The 19625-nt window shown below is 36.5% G+C and overlaps 1 long non-coding RNA gene and 1 pseudogene across 1 annotated transcript in view; one reads left to right on the top strand and one right to left on the bottom strand.

The window, feature by feature from the left end:
• Positions 1-3129: 3129 nt before the first annotated feature.
• On the bottom strand, positions 3130-9945 carry LOC101100806 (annotated as a pseudogene).
• A 1521-nt stretch (positions 9946-11466) lies between these two features.
• The window catches only part of LOC109499136, a 179596-nt gene continuing 171437 nt past the window's right edge, over positions 11467-19625 (top strand). Inside the window, exon 1 of the long non-coding RNA XR_006597035.1 lies at positions 11467-12198. This is a non-coding gene — a long non-coding RNA (uncharacterized LOC109499136). The remainder of the gene's footprint in view (positions 12199-19625) is intronic.

A 19625-nucleotide genomic window follows, 5' to 3' on the forward strand; every position in this document is an offset into this window, starting at 1 on the left:
TCCCAACAAGGGAACCGCCTCTCCCCATGTGGCCTGAGGGCCCCTTGGACCTCACTGTCTGCTCCTGGGGATTTGCCCTTTCCACAAGAGCTGCAGAGTTTCAGATGATGTGCTCCTGTTTATAGAGTCTTGATCAAGCATCAAGATGCTTGATGTAATTTCAGTCTTCTTGAATTTAAGACTCATTTTTTGGCCTAACATGTGATCTATCCTGGACAGTATTCTATGTGCAAATGAGAAGAATGTGTATTCTGCTAGTTTTGGATAAAATGTTCTGTATATATCTACTAAGTCCATCTTTTAATGTGTTGTTTAAGGCAAATGTTTCCTTATTGATTTTCTGTTTGGGTGATCTATTCACTGATGTAAATAGGTTCTTAATGTCTCCTACTATTATTGCTGTCAATTAGCTCTGTTACTATTTATTTTATATTTTTAGGTGTTGCTATGCTGGGTGTACAAATATTTACAAATGTTATATCTTCTTGTCTGATTCCCCTTATTATTATTAATTAATGCCCATATTTGTCTTTTATTAGTGTCATTGTTTTAAAGTATTTTGTCTAAGTAAAGTTACCCCAGCTTTCTTTTGGTTTCCATTTGCCTGAAATATCTTTTTCTTTCCCTTCACTTTTAGTCACTTTGTGGTCTTCCATCTTAAGTGAATCTCTTATAGGCAGATATAGGTGGGTTTTGTTTATTTAATCCATTCAGTCACTCTGTCTTCTGAATGGATCATTTAATCCATTTACATTTAAAGTAATTATTGATAGCTTCATACTTAATACTATTTTGTTAATTGTTTTCTGTAGATCCTCTCTGTTCCTTTCTTTTTCTCTTGATATCTTTGCTGTGGTTTGGTGACTTTCTATAGTGTTATGTTTAGGTTTCTTTTGTGTTATCTTTTGTGTATCTAGTGTAGGTTTTTGCTTTGTGGTTACCATGAGGGTCACAGATAAAAGCATATATATAAGAGTCTATTTTAAGTTGATAATCTAAATTTGAAAACATTCTAAAACTCTGCATTTTTACTCCCCCCACCCCTGCAATGTTTTGTTTATAATGTCACATTTTATTTATTTTTTTGACTACATTAATAAAAGAAAGGATGAGAACCATATGATCCTTTTAATAGATGCAGAAACAACATTTGACAAAGTACAACTTCCATTCATGATAAAAACCCTCACTAAAGTAGGGTTAAGGGAACATACCTCAACAAAATAAAGGCTGTATACAAAAAACCCAGAGCTAATATCATCCTCAGTGGGGAACAACTGAGAGCTTTTCCTCTACAGTCACGAACAAGAGAAGGATGTCCACTGTCACCACTGTCATTTAACATAGCGCTATAAGTCCTAGCCATAGTAGTCGGACAACAAACAAATAAAAGACATCCAAATTGGTAAGGACAAAGTCAAACTTTCACTATTTGCAGATGACATTATACTATATGTAGAAAACCTGAAAGACTCCACAAAAAAATTGCTAGAGTGGTGCACCAATTCAGTAAAGTTGCAGGGTACAAAATCAACATACAGAAATCTGTTGCATTTGTGTACACCAATAATGAAGCAGCAGAAAGAGAAATCAAGGCATTGATCCCATTATAATTGCACCAAAACCCATAAGATACCTAGGAATAAACCTACCCAAAGAGGTAAATACTTGTATTCTGAGGTCACATTTTAAATCTTTTTATTTTGTGTATCCTTAGCTAATTATTATGGTTATATTTTATTTTTACTGCTTTTGTCTTTTAACTTTCATACTAGCTTTATATGTGATTAGTCCACTACTTTTACTATACATATATATATATACACACACACACACACACACACATATGCATATATATACACACACACCTTTATATATAGTATAAATAGTATAGTATATACCATACACACACACACACACACACCTTAATCAGCAAGGTTTTTCCTTCCATATGTTTTCTTTTTCTTTTTTTAATTAAAAAAAATTTTTTTTAACGTTTATTCATCTTTGAGAGACAGAGAGACAGCATGAGCGGGAAGGGGCAGAGAGATGGAGACACAGAATTGAAAGCAGGCTCCAGTCTCCCAGCTGTCAGCACAGAGCCAAACACGGGGCTTGAGCTCATGAACTGTGAGATCATGACCTGAGCCGAAGTTGGACGCTCAACCGACTGAGCCACCCAGGCATCCCCCATATGTTTTCTTATTAGTAATTATGGCCCCTCTTCAACTTAAAGAAATCTCTTTAACATTTCCTGTAAGGCTAGTGGTGACAAACTCCTTTAGCTTTTACTTTTCTGTAAAACTCTTTATCTGTCCTTAAATTTTGAATAATAACCTTGGTTGTGTATTCATGGTTGAGTTTTTTCCTTTTCATACTTTGAATATATTATGGCACTCACTTCTGGCCTGCAAAGTTTATGCTGAGAATTCTGCTCTTAGTCTTATGAGGGAGATCTCTTATATGTAACAAGTCATTTTTCTCTTGCTGCTTTTAAGATTCTCTCTTTTATCTTTAACTGTAAAGATAACTTTTAAGTCTGGGTGGCTCAGTCAATTAAACATCCTACTCTTCAGCTCAGGTCATGATCCCAGGATTGTGGGATGGAGCCTGGCATTGGGTTCTCATAGCATGGAGCCTGCTTGGCATTCTCTCTCTTCATCTCTCTCTGCCCCTTCCCTGTTCTCTCTCTCTCTCTCTCCCTTTATCAAAATAAATAAATAAACATTAAAAAAAAAACACCCATGCTGCATAGATAATGCAGATAGTTCTATTTATCTGCTTAATGGGATAAAAGCAAGCACTTAAGGTCTTCAGCTCCAACCTTTTGTTCATTTCTTAAATCTTTTTCTTTTTTTTAAGTTTATTTATTTGCGAGAGGGAGAGAGAATATGAGTGGTGGAGGGCAAGATAGAGAATCCTAAGCAGGCTTCAGTGCTGCCAGCACAGAGCCCCATGTAGGGCTCTATCTCAGGAACCATGAGATTATGACCTTAGCCAAAGTCAAGACTCCCATGCTTAACCAACTGAGCCACCCAGGTGCCACTCATTTCTTATTGCAGGGATTTCATATTGATTTTTTCTTGTTGGATGACTAAACCTGATCATGGTAGCAATGGTAAGCCTCATTTACTCATCCCCACTGTGCTCAGCCTTGGAAGCTGACGAAATCTCAGCTGGTGGATCCACTGCTTTGCCATCTTGTGGTTTAGAGTTTTCTGGGCATCTGCCTCTGTCATTGAAGTTGCTGCGGTACCCAGGTTGAGGTGGCTGGTGATTTGGGGTCTCATTTCTTTGATTTTTCCTTATCTTCTTCATTGTTGTCCTCTCTGGACTGTCTTAAAAAATTTTTTTTTTTGTTAATATTTATTTTTGAGAGAAAGAGAGACAGAGCACGAGTGGGGGAGAGTCAGAGAGAGAGAGGGAGACACAGAATCCTAAGTAGGCTCCAGGCTCTGAGCTTCAGCACAGAGCCCTATATGGGGGTTCACACCCATGAGCTGTGAAATCATAACTTGAGCCAAAGTGGGATGCCCAACTGACTGATCCGCCCAAGTGCCCCTAGGCTGTCTTTGGCAAGGAGGACCCCTTGTGGAATTGTGATCTATAGCCCCAGTAATATTCTGTCTCACTTTTTTATCTTGTTCTGTTGCGGCCTGCTTGGATAGGGAGGTTGAGAATACTGTGGCCCATGCCCATAGGGCCTCTGCACATAGTAAAGTGGAATCCAACCCACCATCTGTGGTAGGGCCTATGCTATGTGGCCTGGCCTTTGGGAGCACTCTCCAATCCCTTCTTCTTTTCCTACTCTCACTATTTTGGTAATTCTGTGGGTAACTGCATGAAGGACCCCTGTGACACGGATAGTGCCTATAATGGTTATGGTAAGCCGCATTCTTACTGCCTTGCAGTGGAACTCCACTGAGGCCTGTCACATTAGCTGCTTCTGAACCCTTTTCTCCTTTGACAACATCAAACTCCAGCCTGTCTGTCTCCTGCACTGGGAAGGTACTTCCTGGGTTCTTCTTTATGGTAAGCTGGTGTACATTGTCCTCTGTGTCATTCCAGTTGACGAAACCATATCTGTTTCTTCCATATCCGTTGAACCATTTTACTGTTCCCAAACCTTCCATTGCAGTGATCTTGTGGCTGCTGGCTAGTGTCCCCCATGAGGCCACTGCCCATCGTACCGGGCTTGGTGTCAGCAGTGCTGAGGGCAAGGACTGCGGTTGGCTACTGGGTCTCAGCCTCCGTGCTTACAGCTATGGTGATGGTGACTGGGGCCAGATTAGGTAGCTGGGGTCCTCCTGGGGTGTGATGATAACTAGGCCTGTGGAGGCAGTGGGACTGCTCAGGGCTCTCTGGGGTCCACTCTCTTTCCCTACTTCTGATGGAACTCCATTTTAAATTAATTTTTGTGAGTGGTGTGTTAGGGGTCCAATTTCATTGTTCTGCATGTGGTTCTCTAGTTCGCCCAGCACTATTTATTGAAAAGACTATCTTTTCCTTATTGGGTGTTTTTGGCTTCCTTGGCAAATATTAGTTGGCAGTATATACTGGTATTTAATTCTGGGGTTTCTACTCTGTTCCATAGGTTGTGTCTATTTTTGTGCCAGTACTGTTTTGTTTTTGTTTTTGTTTTTGTTTTTGTTTTACCATGGCTTTGTAGTATAGCTTGAAATCCAGAAACATGGTACCTCTGTCTTCGCTCTTTTTTCTCAAAATTATTTTGCCTATTTTAGGTCTTTTGTGGATCCACACAAATTTTAGTGTTCTCTCTTCTGTTTCTGTGCAGAATGCTATTGGTATTTTGGTTGGGGTTATGCTGAATGTCGAAGGCTTTTGGTATTATGCCCATCTTAACAATATTAAGTCTTTTGATCCATGAACACAGGATATTTTTCCACTTTTTGTGTTGATTTCTTTTGGCTAAATTTTGTAGTTTTTGTTGTATATATCTTTTACTTCCTTGTGTTAAATTTATTCCTAAGAACTTTATTGTTTTTGATGGTGTTGTGAATGGGATGGTTATATTTATTTGTTTTCAGATTCTTTATCATTAGTGTAAAAGAATGCAATTGATGTCTATATGTTGATTTTGTATCCTGGGATTTCAGTGAAATTGTTGATGGATATTTTTATTGTTGCTAGTAATTAATTTTATAAATGATTTCACAATAAATAATGTTTGTATATCATTTCATACTTTTCCAGTGTATATTTGGGATAAATTCCTAGAGGTAGAAATGTCAAGGGTAAAATCATGTTTTTGGGTAAATATGTTAACAGACTTTAAGTTTTAGAATGGTTTTATATTCACAACAATATTGAACAGAAGGTACAGAGATTTCTCCTAAACCCCCTGCCTCCACACATCCACAACTTGCCCTTTTATCAAAATCCCTGACCAGAGTGGTGCATTTGTTGGCAGTAACGAGCCTACATTGATACATTATTGTGACCCAAAGTCCATAGTTTACATTAGGGTACAGTCTAATTGGTGTTGTGCATTCTATGGATTTGGACAAATGTATAATGACATGTATCCATAATTATAGTATACAGGGCATTTTCCCTGTCCTAATAATCTTCTGTGCTTTGCCTATTCATCCCATGCCCCCAGGCCCCTAGCAACCACTGATCTTTTTATCGTATCCATAGTTTTGCCTTTTCCAGAATGTCATATGATTGGAATCATATAATAGTACTTCTTTTACCTAGTAATATACACTTAATTTTCTTTCATGTCTTTTCATGGCTTAACAGATCTTTCTTTTTAGTGCTGAATATTAATCCACTGTCTGGATGTATCACAGTTTATCCATTCACCTATTGAAGAACATCTTGATTGCCTCAAAGTTTTGGCAATTATTAATAAAGTTGCTACACACATTTTTAATGTAGATTTTTTGTGTAGACATACATTTCCAGCTCCTTTGAGTAAATATCAAAGAGTGAGATTGATGAGTTGTATGGTAAGAGTATGTTTATTTTAATAAGAAACTGCCAAAGTATCCTCCAAAGTGACTGTAGCATTTTGCATTCCCACCAACAATGAATGAGAGTTCCTGTTGCTCCTCACCCTTGCCAACATTTGGTATTGTCAGTTTTTTCATTGTTAGATCAACTGATTTTGATAATTTCTAATAAGTGTGTAGTGGTTTCTCAATTGTTTTAATTTGCATTTCCCCAATGACATCTGATGTGAAACTCTTTCCTATGTTCATTTGCCATCTGTATATCTCACTTGGTGAGATGCCTGTTGAGGTCTTTGGCCCATTTTTTAATTGGGCTGTTTGTTTTCATGTTGTTGAGTTTTAAGTATTCTTTGTATAGTTTGGGTAACAGTCCTTTATCATGGGTTTTCTGCAAATATTTTCTCTCAATTTGTGGCTTGTCTTTGCTTTCTTTTGATAGTATATTATGCAGAGCAGAAAGTTAAAAAAATTTTTTTTAAGTTTATTTATTTTGAGAGAGAGAGAGAGAGAGAGAGAGAGAGAGCAAGAACAGGGGAGGGGCAGAGAGAGAGAGAGAAAATACCAAGTAGGCACTAGGCTGTTAGTGCAGATCCCCACATGGGGCTCTATCTGATGAACCGTGAGATCACGACCTGAGCTGAAATCAAGAGTCAGATGCTTAGCCAACTGAGCCACCCAAGCACCCCAGAAAGTTTTAATTTTAAGGAATTGCAGCTTATTAATTATTTCTTTCATGGATCATGCCTTCACTGTTGTATTTAAAAAGTAATTACAGACATAAGGTCATCTAGATTTTCTCCAATGTGATTTTTTAGGAGTTTGGTAGTTTTGTGTTTTACATTTAGCTCTGTGATCCTTTTTGGGTTGATTTCTATAAGGGTGCAAAGTCTGTGTGTAGCTATTTCTTTTCCTTCTCCTTCTTCTTTTTGGTTTGGATGTCCAGTTGTTCCGGCACCAGTTATTTAAAAGACCATCTTTTCTTCATTGTATTGCCTTTGCTCCTTTGTCAAAGATCAGCTGGCTGTATTTATGGGGTCTATTTCTCAGCTCTCTATTCTGTTTCATTGATCTGTTTGTCCGTTCTTTCACCAATACCACATAGTCTTATAGTAATCATGAAGTCACATAGTGTCAACCCTTTGACTTTGTTCTTTGCCTTTAATATTGTGTTGGCTATTTTGAGTCTTTTGCCTCTCCATTTAAACTTTAGAATCAGTTTGTTGATATCTACACAATAACTTGATGGAATTTAGGATTGTACTGAATCTGTAGTTGGAGTTGGGAAGAACTGACATTTTGACAATATTTGAATCTTTCTATTCATGAACATGAAATATGGTGTCCATTTATTTACTTTTTTAATTTCATTCATCAGAGCTTTGCAGTTTTTCTCATATAGATCTTGTACATAATTTTGTTAGATTTATACCTAAGTATTTCAGTTTTTTGAAGGTGCTAATATAAATGACAATGCATTTGTAATCTCAAATTCAACTTGTTTACAGTTTGTTGACCTTTTAACTTTCTATTCTGAAAGCTTGCTATAATCACTTATTAATTCCCTATTTTTTCTATATATTGCCAAACTGTTATCTTAATGGCTGTTCCAGTTTGCATTTCCACTAGAAATTGAGAAACATTCCCATTCCTAACATTTTCCCTGACAGATTTATTGTCAAACTTAAATATTGCCAATCTGATAGGCAAACAATATTTTGTCACAATAGTGGTATTTAGAATTTTTCTTATTAAGGGAGATTGGCCATTGTTTTCTTATCTTTAAGAGTCATTTCTGTGTTCTTGTTCTGTGAACTACCTGTTCATATTCTTTAATAATTCTTCTGTTGGACTGTTGGTCTTTTTATTTGAGAGTTTGGGGAGCTCTTATTATATCATTTATGCTGGCCTTTGTTCACTCCCTTTTATCAGTTATAAGTAATTTCTCCAAGTTTTTATGTACATTTTAACTTTGTTTACAGTGTTTCTGCTCTGCAGGGTACTTTTAAATTATTAGTTAATTATTACATTCTTCTTTCTTGAATTGTTATTGGTATTGAGATAGTTGGGAAATTTCCCTGACCCCAGGTTGAAAGGTATTCATCTATATCATCTTCCAATTCATTTTTCAAGATTTTTTAAATTTATTTTATTAATTTTTTATTACTTTTTTATTAATTTTTTCAAGATTTTATTTTTTAAGTAATCTTTACATCCAATGTGGGGCTTGAACCCACCACCCCCAAATCATTGCACGTTGCACTAACTGAGCCATCCAGGTGCCCTGTAAAATTTTAATTTATTTTTTTACTTTAAATATATGATCCTTTTGAAGTTTATCTTAGCACATGGTGTGAGGTGCAGATCTAATTTTGTCTTTAGCCAAGAGGCTTTCCAGTTGTTCTAAAGCCAATTAAAAAGTTTGCCAGGTAGTGAAGTCTTTTTAACTTTCCCCCATACATTTAATTCCAAGTTTGGCAATTCATAGGTTTCTGGAGAGTAACATTTTCTTTCTTGTTAAAGAAAAATAAAGTTGACAATTGATTTGTCAAAACACAAATCGTAATTCTCTATGTATTCCATTAAAGACTTTTCAATAAATGAAGATCAAATATAAAGTGGCTAGTTTATTTTATTTTTTTTTTACTTTTTATTTTTCTTAAGTTTATTTATTTTTGAGAGAGAGAGAGAGAGCGAGCAAGCAAGTGGGGGAGAGACAGAGAGAGGGAGAGAGAAAATCTCAAGCAGGCTCTGCAAGATCAGTGCTGATCCAGTTGTGGGAGTTGAACCCACAAACTGCGAGATCATGACCTGAGCCGAATTCAGACACTTAACTGGCTGAGCCACTCAGGTGTCCCTAAACAAGTAACAAGTTTTTAATAAGCAATTGGACATATTTCAAGCTAAAAAATTCCCCCAGAAAAAACCCAAGTTTTTCTTAAAATAACAATTTAATCCAGATACAATGTTGTTATTGATTATAGAGTCTCACAATGTGGTTTAAAGCAAAGCTGTTTTCACCTACCCACTCTGAAAATCAGCATGACTACAGGAGATTGGAATCAAATAGATAGTCTGTATTTTCTGAGGGTACAATTATTGCCCGTATTGATGCTCTCCAGCTAAAGACTACTAGGAACACACCTGTCGTTGGACATTTAGATTTCTGCTGTCATGAGCAGTTGAAGGAGGCCACACAACTGGTGCTGGGAAATCACAGGGCATCTCAGTAAGTGTTGGAAAGGACTTTTAAAATAGGATTTCAGTGTTGGTTAGGTGATTTGGGGGAAGATAATAAGGAATTTTAAGTCTTTGTTCTGAGGCTTTTTTTTCTGGATTGCATGCTGTCAGGAAGCAGGGCTTCTGACTGGGTATTTAGAATATCTGACTTAGAAGGAGGGAAGACTAGAGGGAAGCTAAAATGAGCAGCATTCATTCATGTTACTCGAGATAGGGAGATGTTGAATTGAATTGTTTGGACAACATTTACATTTTTCTCTGTCTTCACACATGATTACAGAGTGGTCTGGTTTCTGTCTTTATTTTTGTAAATTTGAGTATGGTTGACACACAATGTTACATTAGTTTCATGCGTAGAGCATAGTGATTCACCATCTCTGTAGGTTATGCTGTGCTCACCACAAGTGTAACCACCATCCGTCACTACTGAGTACCATTGACTATGTTCCCTACGCTGTACCTTTGATTCCCCTGACTTACTCATTCCATGGCTTGTTTCTTTCTTGATATCATAGTCAGAGAATGCTTTGTCCGATGTTGGTGTTCTGTGAGAAAGTGTTCAGGATAGTTTCCAGGTGTCAGGAGCTGCTTTTTTTTTTCTTTTATGCTCCAAATAATGCAGAATTTTCCTTTTTAGTTCAATTTGTACACAATAACATATACCTGTATTAGTCAGGGTAACTAGTTCCAGCTGCTCTAGCAGATAATCCTCAAATCTCTGTTGCGTCATATTGGGCCAATCTTCAGGCTTCATCCATCTTGTGCACCACATGTAGCTATCCTCCACATGTGGCTTCCAAATATGCCACAGGAGGAGAAGACAAAGTGGAGAGAGCATACCAGGTAATTAGATACCTCACTGCAGAAGTGACACGCTTCACTTATCCATTGGCCAGGATTAGTTAATCACTCCACATAGATTTAAGGGATAGTAGTTAGGGTTCTCCAGAGAAACAAAACAGCTGAGGGTGTGTGTGTGTGTGTGTGTGTGTGTGTGTGTGTGTGTGTGTAGAGACAGAGAATGAGAAAAAGAGAGAGAGAAAAAGAACAAACTTTATTTTAAGGAATTGGCTCACATTATAATAGAGGCTGGCAGGTCCAAAATCAACAGGGTAAGTCCAACAGGCAGGACACCCAGGGAAGAGCTGAGGTTGCACTTGAAGTCTACAGGCTGTCTGCTGGCAGAATTCCTTCCTGTTCTGGGGAGGGCAGTCTTTTTTCTATTCAGGACTTCAGTTGATTGGATGAGGCCCACCCACACTACAGAGGACAATCTGCTTAACTGTAAAGTCCAGTGATACAAATGTTAATCTCATCCAAAAAACACGTTCATAAAAACATCTAGAAAAAATGTTTGACCAAATATCTAGACACCAGGACCCAGCCAAACTGACACATAAAGTTAATCATCATAGGGAGGTATGTGATTTCCGTCTGGATTTTCTGCCAAGCCACTTGGAATTGGCAATTTGCAGCATGAGTCTTTGGTTCCCAGCCAGTTTTCTTGCCAAACAGTCCTTTCACTAATATATATGTTTTCAATAAAAATGCATATTTTATAAACATATGTTTATTAACTCAAGGCATTTTCATCAATGCACAAAGCTTACATTTATCTAGCACTTTACAATTTTATATTCTGTGTGATAGGTAGGATGTGTATTGTTATTTCCATTTGACAGATAAAAGTCATGAAACTAAGGTGACTTATGCAAGGCTGCATCGTAAGGAAGTGAAAGGCCCAAGACCAGAAGTCCAGTCCTCATTCTTTTTATCTGCCACAGACACATATATAACGAAACATACCAAGATAAAACAAATCAGTCTTGGAACTTTGGATTTATGTCATCTGCTAGTAGGGAAAAATGTCTGTAACCTTGCATAGTTTTAAGAAATAAAAATAACTGACCTAATTTCAGTTTTTTAAAAAAAAATGTTTAAAATTTTTAGTTTATACATTTTTGAGAAACAGAGAGAGACTGAGCAGGGGAGGGTAGAGAGAGAGGAATCTGAAGCAAGCTCCAAGCTCTTAGCTGTCAGCACAGAGCCTGACGCGGAGGCTCGAACCCGCAAACTGGGAGATCATGACCTGAGCCGAAGTGGGACACTTAACTGACAAAGCCACCCAGGCGCCCTGACATAATTTCAGTTCTTACAGTGTAATGGCCATATCACGAAGGAGCAGGCTTTCTGTAGTATGTCACTGTGAGGAATGGTTAGTCCAAAAGGTGACAAGGTGGCATGGTGTTGTGTGTTAATTATAGTTCGGTCTTTTAATAATAATTGAGCTCACTAGCACGAGATTTCTAAGAGGTGCACAGTTGTGAGCAAACTCAGTGGACCTGCCAGACTTTCTAAAATAAGTACTAGCCGATTGCCCACTTCTGAGTTTAAGAGCCAGTGGCAGAATTATGCGGATGATTCCTGTGTTGCTTCTAGGAGACTGCCAAGAATCATGCAGCCTGCAAAAACTAGTTTCAGGAAAACCACAGTCTTCATAGCAGTTTCAAGAATACGTATTATATACACGTTAAATACAACACAGTCTGAATTCATGGTGATCACCCTTTTTAATTCCTTTAAAGATGGCATATCCCTGGCATACAGGAAGGTAATGCCAGTGAATCAGAAACATGCCAGCAGGAGAAGATTTGGTTCAAAATAAGCCCCTGGGGCATTTTGGAGAAAATCACATTTAATCACGATGACAGCGATTTAAAATAGCCTCTTTTCATCGTACCAGTCTTCTACCTCATATCCACCTTTTACTAACAAGGCCAAGGAGTAGGTCATTGACAAGAGACTTCTGTGACTTTAGTAGGAAACAGATGTGGAAGTACTAACCCTACTTTTTCTGGCACCCGAACGGACAGTCTACGGGAGGGAAGTGACATGGAGAAGCCATGGGGCTGACTATAAGAGTGAGCAGGTGCCAGCCGGGCAGAGCTGAGGGGAACGCCAGGCTCACTGGATGACTGCATGGGTATGAACTATAATACATCACAGAAATTCCCTAAATTGTTCTCTCTCTCCCCAGCCTTTTCTATTGATTCATGTTTGTTCTGTATTTATTTCTGCTGTTAAGAATGACACAGAAAAAAGGGGACTGTGGGTAGAATCAGTACTTGGGACTTAAAAAAAACCTTAGCATTATTTTCTTGGCTGTCACGTTTCACTGATTCAGAACAACTGGTGATTTCTCTCTCTATAGCTTTAATTATGTTTGCTGTCAGAGACCTAAGCCGTAGGAAAGGACAGGACAGCAACTTTATTTTAAGCTGGATTGAGTATCACTAAATCTCCCCAGTTCCTATCAGCTTGAGAATTATAGTTCTTTTCTCTAGGAAATATTATATACTTAAGTTTTTTGAAGTTTAACTTTTGTGTTGTAAAGTAACCATTTTACTCTTAAAACATTAGTCAGAGTAGGGAAAGAACTATAATAACTAGGTAATATTTTATAAATATATACCAAGAGGGTTTACTGTTATGGTAGTAAATCCCCAGATTAAAAACTTTTGAGCATCTGTAAGGAGTAAAATATATGTGTTAAACACTCTATTTACATGTAATATGCAACAGACTTTAAGCAACTTCTATTTAATACTCACAAGGGAATCCTTTCCTTATATATGGAAATCCATTGGACTTCAAAGTATCTACCCAAATAGATAATATGTGATAAATACGTATTTAAAATGTCTAATTTCCTTCTCTGATGTAAGATTGAGATGAATGTTCATATTTTCTTTTTTCTTTTTTTAGGGATTTTAATACTAGTATTAGTATCTTTTCTTTTTTTCTTTTTTTAAAAATTGAGATATAATTGACATACGACATTACATTAGTTTCAGGTATATGACATAATGATTTGAGGGCTTGATAAAATAGTTTCTCTTGTGGACAGGCCTCATTGAGACGAACAGAATACTTTGGGCCTATTACTTTTCCCCTCCCCTGCCGGAGGTGAAGCACATTTTCTCCAGTTTTCAGTGTGAGATTCTGGTGGGGATCCTGGACAAAGGTTTGAGGTATTTCATTCAAACTGAGGATGGCTTCCCACCCAGCACTCTGTCACAGCATTTATGGGGAGTGTGTCACTGGTTTTCCAAGTAGGGCCATAGGCACCTCCTTGACCCCACTAACGAATACACTAACTGTCTCTGCATAAGCCAGGACTCAAGTCTACGAACATGCAAGGCCCTGAATACCTTTTTTATTTTTTTAATTTTTATTTATTTTTTAGAAAGAGAGAGAGAGACACAGTGTGAGTGGGGGAGAGGCAGAGAGAGAGAGGGAGACACAGAATCCGAAGCAGGCTCCAAGCTTCCAGCTGTCAGCACAGAGCGCAATGGGGGCTCAGACTCAGGGACTGTGAGATCATGACCTGAGCCCAAGTTGGCTGCTTACCTGGCTGAGCCATCCAGGCGCCCCAAGGCCCTGCGTACCTTACCTGAAATAAGAGCCCAGGACCCTATGCAGTTTATGCTGAGAGCCCCATCTCCTTGTTTTAAGATAACCTCCTGAATTTTGCTTTTTTCTGATGGTAAGTTTCTACCCCAAAGTGAAAGTAGGATGTATGTTGCATATGTGTTTGCTCAATGTGTATGTTCTGTCTTTCCTGTTGAACTCATGAATAGTCATATATTCCTGACCTTTTCATCAATTTGTATGTAATGTCAATCTCTATGATTATAAAAAATCTGGAAGGCAGATTTGGGAATGCTCTCCAGCCTTCTCATTAGGCTTCCCTTCTGATAATAAAACTTTTTGCTTCAAAACCAAACATAAATTATAATGATTTGATACTTGTATATAATGCAAAATGATTACCACAAAATATGTAGCTAACATTCATCACCATACACAGTTACAGAATTTTTTCTCATAATGAGAACTTTTAAGATCTATTCTCTTAGCAACTTTTAAATATGTAATACTTTGAAATATGCAATACAGTATTATTAATTGTAGTCACCATGCAGTACATTACATCGCCATGATTTATTTATTTTATAACTGAAAGTTTGCACCTTTTGACTTCCTTTACCCATTTCACCTCCCAGCCCACCCTTCACCTCTGGCTATCACCATTTTGTTTTTTATGTTCTCTGTATCTACGAGCTTGGTGTTTTTGTTTTTGTTTTTAGATTCCACATATAAGTGAGATTATATGGTATTTTCTTTTTCTGTCTGACTTATTTCACTTAGCATAATGTCTTCGAAGTGCATTAATGTCACAAATGGCAAGATTCCATTCTTCTTTATGGCTGAATAATATTCTAGTGTGTGTGTGTGTGTGTGTGTGTGTGTGTGTGTGTGTGTATCTCACATTTTCTTTATTCATCTGTCAGTGGACACTTAGTTTGTTTCCATGTCTTGGCTATTATAATGCTGCAGTGGACATAAGACACATGTATCTTTTCAAGTTAGTGTTTTCTTTGAATAAATACCCAGAATTGGGATTCCTGTATTATATGGTGGTTCTGTTTTCAGGTTTTTTTAGGAAGCTGTTGACTATCTGTATGTTTTTTTTTGGAAAAATGTCTGTTCAGGTCGTCTGCCCATTTTTTAAATGAGATTGTGGTTTGTTGTTGTTGTTGTTGTGTTTTTTGCTATTGAGTTGTATGAGTTTCTTTATATAATTTGGATAGTCACCCTTTCTCAGATATATGATTCATAAATATTTTATCTTATTTAGTGGGTTGACTTTTCATTTTGTTGATTGTTTCCTTTGTTGTGCAGATTTATGTATTTATTTATTTATGTATTCATTCATTCATTCATTTATTTTTAGTTTGATGTAATCCCACTTGTTTATTTTTGCTTTTGGAATCAGTTATGAAAACTCATTGCCAAGACTAATATCTTCTGAAAAACAACTTCTGTGATCCAATTGGATGCCAGTGGGTATGCAGAATTGTGCATTCAATGTTGTTTTATAACATTTTTCCTCTTTGGTGATTTTGTTTATTTGTAGGAGATTCTCATTCATTTTTCTATCATCTAATAAGAGGACTTATCACTCTTTTATGTACTACTTATGCCTGAAGAAGTGTTACTTGATGTTGTTGTTCAAAGAGAGTATCATACAAAAGAATTCTATAGCACATGACTTCACACAAAAGCACTGTGGTATTTAGTTTGTAAAACATAAATCCCATTTTGTTAATGCAAAGGCTATGTTCATAGAGAAGCAAGAAGCCAGTGTGGCTTGAATAGAAGTGGGAGAGGTTGAAATATATAAGACATTTAGGCCATGATTAGGAGTTTGAATTTTCTTTTGCATAAGTTGAGAAAAAGAAAGACATTGGCAGATTTTAAGCAAAGGAGTGAAACTATCTGATTTTTATTTTAAGATGTTCACTGTGTAGAAAATTGCCTGAAGCACAACAAAAGTGGAAGCAAGGAGAAGCAATAAGAGCTTCCTGGAATAGCCTGAGTTATGAAGGTGGCTCTGTGGTGGTATGTGTTGTATTTGTGGTATTTTTTAAAGGTTGAACTCTCAGGACTTACTGATGGATTAGATGTGGGTGCATAGGCATGAGAACAAACAAGATGACTCCTAGGTTTTGAGCTTGAGCAAATATATGGAGTGTGGTACTAATTATCAATTATAAAACTAGACTAAAAACTTAATTGACTTAAATTTATTAAAACATGCAAAATATCACATTAGTCATTCAGTACCATTACCTTTAAAAGTCAGAAAGGTATATAATGTATGGTCAACTAATTATCCTGCATTGACATTAAAAAGTATATCGTTAGAAATTTGAAGATAAAATATCTCATGGAGTTCTAAAAGACCGCCATGCTTTCTTATAACACTTCTGTTTGTGACACAGTTGTAGTAGATTCCTGGGTAGATGGGCAATAGGATTGAGTCAAATTACATTACAAACTCTATTTCTATCCTCCACTAGCTTTATTTTCTTCTTTGTGGGATTTTTACATAATAAGACAGGTAGGTTTCAAATAGGATTCTGTTAGGTTGAATCTTCCAGAAAGAGTCATAAAATGCTAAGTGAAGGCAACTTTCTATTGCATTTCAATATTTCCTATCTGATATTGAACTTGACCAGAGATGGAAACAAATTTAGAGGCATTGTCAGGGTCCTTTGCCCCGTATTCTTAGATAGATCTTATATTCAAAGAACTGAAATAGAAGTGTATAGTTCTCTAATGTTTAATTGCAGAAAGAAGTAGAGTTCTGCTCCGCTGAATTGGTAAATTTTTATTTATGTCTTCCAATTTTACTTTTTATTGGAAGAAAGGTGACACATAATATGGTTGGCACTATGTGTTCTCTTCTGGGCTTTCCCCAGATAATGAAGAACAACAAATAGTTTATCTGATTTTACATTGTGATAAAGATGATACACATTGCCTTGTAGTCTAAACATTGATGTTCAGAGCTGTAATCACATCTGACTGGTAGGCAGACCAGTTGTCTTTGTCTTCAATCTCTCCTGTTGTATTGCTGTGAAGTGCTGTCACAATGACTGATAGGGGGATTGAAGCTGTAAATTCAGGAGAGTGATTCTGTTATACAAACAGAAATGGTATCTTTCTTGTAGAGCAATCCTTATGCGTAAGTAGGGTGGAAACCACCCACATGTGAGTGGTTTCAGCTCTAAGGGGAGACGGCTTCAGTGTATTCCAAAAGCTCTCTGTTATTCCCTTGATGATGCCCAAAATGACAAAGATGAAACTATAGTCTTTAATTCAAGCTTAAGTAGGGATGTGGATAACTTAAATAGGTAACGTGTTAAGATCAAATGGCTGCCATGCGTTTTGAGATCATGGAGAAGAATACAAATTCATCAAACAGTTGGAGCTGGGGAAATGGAATTGTTATCAGAGCAAAAGGAAAAAGGCATTGAAGAAGAAAAATTGCCTATATCACAGTTTTGTCTTGGATTGACCCTATAATTTTTCTCCAAGTAGTAGGTTGCCCTATGAGTTTAGCTGTCTATACGCATCTGTGATTTTCTGTCATTGCTTTCTTTTAATTGTAACATGTATCCAACAGAAAAACCATTAGAAATCTTTCCTATCTCTTCAACTTAGTTGATTACTACTAATTTATCTATTTCTTACATATTCTCTTAAGGAGGAGTCTTTCTAAACATGTAAAGTGTTACACCTTTGACAAAATATTTGATAAAATTGCTACCTGGCTAGTTCTGGCCATGTTTGCAAAGTTCTTGAACATTTCCATGGCAGAATAAAAACACAGGATCACAGGATTTTAGAAAGTAAATGAAATTCATTGAACTCTTTCTCCAGACTTACTCTACCACAGAGGCAGCTTGAACTGATGAGACCAGTTGGTTGGGGGACATGTATTCTATTTTTTGCTATACAATTTCCGTTTCTACATTTAACCTGTTTCATCTTATTTGAAAAATGGGAATAATATCAGCTACTCCTCAACTCAAAGCAAAGTTATAATCAAGTAGATTTTTAAAGTTTATGCAAAGGGGGCAGGGACTTTTAGAATGGCAGAATATGGATCTTGGTAGACTCTCTTCTTAAGAAGCAACAATTTATTGATGAAAATGATAAAAAATTAAGGCTTTAACTCCCTCTAGCTCCCAGTCTAGGGTTAAAGTTTCACTTCTGGAGGGAGAGGTTGCCATTTCTCATCCCTCCCAGACAGAATTGGATGTCCCTTTTTCTACCTAGCCACTGCTCAAAGGGCAAGAGCTCCACTCCAATCTGATCCTAATAATCTTATGAAAATGTAAGAGAACCTGAATAGCCAAAACAATTTTGAAAAGGAGTATGGGAGAATTCACAGTTGATGATTTAAAAGCTTACCACAAGCCTATAGTACTCAAGACAGTGTGGTACTGGTATATGGACAGACATATAGATCAATGGTATAGCATTGAGATTCCAGAAAGAAACTCGCATTTACAATCACTTGGTTTTTGACTGGGGTGCTAAGACAAGTCAGTCAGGAAAGAATAATGTTTCAGCAAATAGTACTGGGAAAATGAATCTCCAAATCAGAAGAATGAAGTTAGATCCCTACCTCAAACTATGTCCAAAAATAGTACAAAATGGATTATAAACCTAAATGTAAGAATTAATGCTTTAAAACTCTTAGAAGAAAAAAATCTTCATGATTTTGCTTTAGGCAATGTTTTCTCATATACAACAGCAAGAATATAAGCTACAAAAGAAAAAAAACAGGTAAATTGGATACATCAAAATTTAAAACTTTTGTGCTGAAATCAATGTATCAAAGAAGTGAAAAGATAATACACAAAATGAGAGAAAATTTTTGCACGTCATATATCTGATAAGGCACTTGTATTTTATCTATCTATCTATATTATAATTCAATGATAAAAACACTCAATAACTCAATTTAAGAAAAATGACATAGAATTTGAATAGTCATTTCTTCAAAGAAGATTCATAACCAGTAAGCACTTGAAATGATGCTCAGCATCATTGATCATTACAGACCTTCAAATCAAAACTCCAGTGAGGTAATAATTCATATTCAATAGATAGATCTAATAAAAAAAGACAATTGCAAATATTAATAAGAACATGAGAAACTAGAACTCTGTTATGTTGCTAGTTGGAATTTAAAAAGCTTGGCATTTCCTCAAAATATTAAGCACAGAGTTTTCATATGACCTAGCAGTTCTACTTTTAAGTATCTACCCAAGATAGATAAAAACATATATCTACACACACACACACACACACACACACACACACACACACAAACCTGTGCACAAAAGCTCAGAACAACATTACTCAAAATAGCCAAAAGTAGAAATAAGCCAAATGTGCATTCACCGGTGAATGGCAAAGGAAAATGTGGTAGAACCATGTAATGGAATATTACTCAGTAATAAAAAGAAATGAGGTACTGATACATGCTACAGAATAGATAAAACTTGAAAACATGCTAAGTGAAAAAGCCAGTCACAAAGACCTCATGTTGTATGATCCTATTTATATAAACTGTCCACCACTGGTAAATCTACAGGGACTGAAAAGGGGTAAGTGGTTGCCGAAGGCTGGGATGGAGTGGGGAGGAGGGGAATAAGGGCAAAGGCATTTTTTGTTTTGTTTTGTTTTTGAAGGAGACAAACTTGATCTAAAATTAGATTGTGATGTGGCTGCATAACCCTGTGACTACTGAAGTAAATAAATATCAAATTGTATACTTACAATGGACAAATTGTATGTTAATTATATCTTAAGAAAGCTTTTCAAACAAGTAAAAAGGTGAGCATTTAAAAAACATTTATGTAAAAACACTTAAGCTTTTAAAATTGATGTACTTTTTGATATTTATGTTTTTCTTACAAGGAGAAAAGGCAAAACCTTTGACTCCAAGAAATAATTTAAAGTTATTATACTATTTAACTTAAAGAA

The sequence above is a fragment of the Felis catus genome, chromosome B1, assembly GCF_018350175.1.
Source record: "Felis catus isolate Fca126 chromosome B1, F.catus_Fca126_mat1.0, whole genome shotgun sequence".
In the NCBI taxonomy this organism is placed as follows: Eukaryota; Metazoa; Chordata; class Mammalia; order Carnivora; family Felidae; genus Felis; species Felis catus.